The 2,282-nt window shown below is 35.1% G+C and overlaps 1 pseudogene; it reads right to left on the minus strand.

Annotated features, from left to right (window-relative positions):
- Window positions 1-326: 326 nt before the first annotated feature.
- LOC147857042 (small ribosomal subunit protein eS12 pseudogene) lies at window positions 327-783 on the minus strand (annotated as a pseudogene).
- Window positions 784-2,282: the final 1,499 nt, after the last annotated feature.

Here is a 2,282-nt window from a genome sequence, read left to right on the forward strand (position 1 = left end):
TTGTGAAACAACAACAAGAGTGTTAATGTTAAGTTTCAAAAGGAATCAAAAGATCCATAAAAATATAACCTTTTAGTTTTAAGTATATGCATCAAAGTGAATCAAACTAAGCAGAAGGAATCTAGTATTGCATAAAAGGAAGAAAAGAATCCATTGCATCCTCCTCCTCCTCCTCCTCTAACTCATCACTATAGTCCAATTCTCTCGAAACAAAAACCCGAAAAACAGGAACTACCGAAGGTACCCGCGGATTTTGATGCGTACCAAGAGCATGGGCATGACGTAGGAAACCCTAAACCACCGATGAAAGCCATTCAGCCTCAAAATCACTGACTTTTCAAATACTCCCAGACCACATTGAGACCCTCTCCTCTGTCTCCTCGCCATAATCCTTCACAACTACACATGAGCAACTACCAACCTTCCTGGCATTCCCCGCTAAATCAATCTTGCAAAGCCCAACCCATTCACCGAGCTTCTTGGCACTAGGAACAAAGATCAAGTTAACATTATGCTCTGAAAAAAGTGCTTGTACAAGTTTCGTGTAATCAGGCTGGTTGCAATCTTCAGCCAATACACAAAGCTCAACTGCATGTTTTTCAATAGCATTTGTTGCCTCATGTAGCCCTCTTGCAATACCGTCGTGTGTTAGAGCCTTCTTAAGCACAAGTTGTAGCCCAGTTAGGATATCCATTGGCTCTCTGATTGTAGGTGTTGATTATGTGGTTGCAGTAGCCTTAGCAAGAACATCTTCTCCTCCTTCAGCCATAGCTTCCTTTTTGTGTCGAGAGAAATGGGAAGGATGACATCTCTCTCTCTTAGTTTCTTCTTTTTTTCCCCCACTTTTTTTTGCTAAAACACAATGCATATGTAATCTCCCCCCCTTTCTTCCCCCATTTTTTAAAACAATTAGCATTTTAAAAAGAGCGTTATAGCTTGTGTATGTACTATGTATGTATGTTCTATACAAGTGTGTGTGTTTATGCATATGGATATGTATGTATGTTCTTTGTGAGTATGTATGTGTATGCTCTATACAATTGCATATGTATGTATTATATTTATGGCATGTGTGTATGTTGTATATATGTGCATGTGTATGTATTGTATTGCATGTGTATATATATGTATGTGTTGTATGTATGTATGCATGTACATATTGTATTGTATATATTGTATCAATATGTATGGCATGTGTGTATGTATGTACATATTGTATGGCATGTGAGTATGTAGGGTATGTGTTATGTGCTTGTGTGTATGTCCTATATATGTGCATATATATGTAGGTTTTGTATTGCATGGTTGTATCATCATCATCTCCTATATATGTATGTGTTATATGGGTGTGTGTGTGTGTTTATGTTCTATACATGTGCTTAAGTATGTATTGTATGTATAGCATGTGCGTATGGGTTCTATATATATGCACATGTATTGTATTGCATGCATATATATGTATGTGTTGTGTCTACATATGGATGTGTGTATGCATGTATGTACATGTTGTATTGCATTGTATCGTATTGTATATATGCATTGTATGTATGGCATGTGTATATGTATGTATGTATTGAATTGCATGTGTTGTATATATTGTGTGTATGGCATGTGAGTATGTATAATGTATCTATGTGTTATGTGTGTGTGTGTTCTATATATGTGCATGTGTATGTATTGTAAATTTGTATGTATGGCATGTGCGTACATATTATGTGTGTGTGTGTGTGTATCACATGTGTGTACGTATCGACATGCTATATGTGTGTGTACTATACATGTGCATATGTATAGAAATATTACATTTGATCATCCACATGCACATATATAAAACACAATACATACAAATGTGAAGCAAGGGACAATTGTAAAGATACATCTCCAATTGAAATGGATTCCTGGAGATGTTTTCTAGGTAAATGGATGATAGAATGTAATAGGATGTTTTAGGTATTTTATACATGTGCACATGTGAATGAATATATGTATGCACATATGTGTATATATGTAATATGTAATGTATGTATGTTTGTATGTGTATGCCTATATGCATATATGTGTGTATGGATGTTTGTTTGTAATATGTATGTATATATCTAATGTATGCATGCATGCATGTATATATGTATGTGTATGTATGTTTATGTCCATGTACGAATGTACATTGTATGTCTGTATGCGCGTGCGCGCGTGTGTATGTATGTATATATGCATATTTAAATGTACATGATTCAATGTGTATATATGTGTGATTGTAATATGTGCACAATATCTCTATATAT

Source organism: Azolla caroliniana, unplaced genomic scaffold (assembly GCF_043228905.1).
Source record: "Azolla caroliniana isolate FFs.n. ecotype wild unplaced genomic scaffold, voAzoCaro1.0.p SCAF_12, whole genome shotgun sequence".
NCBI lineage: Eukaryota > Viridiplantae > Streptophyta > Polypodiopsida > Salviniales > Salviniaceae > Azolla > Azolla caroliniana.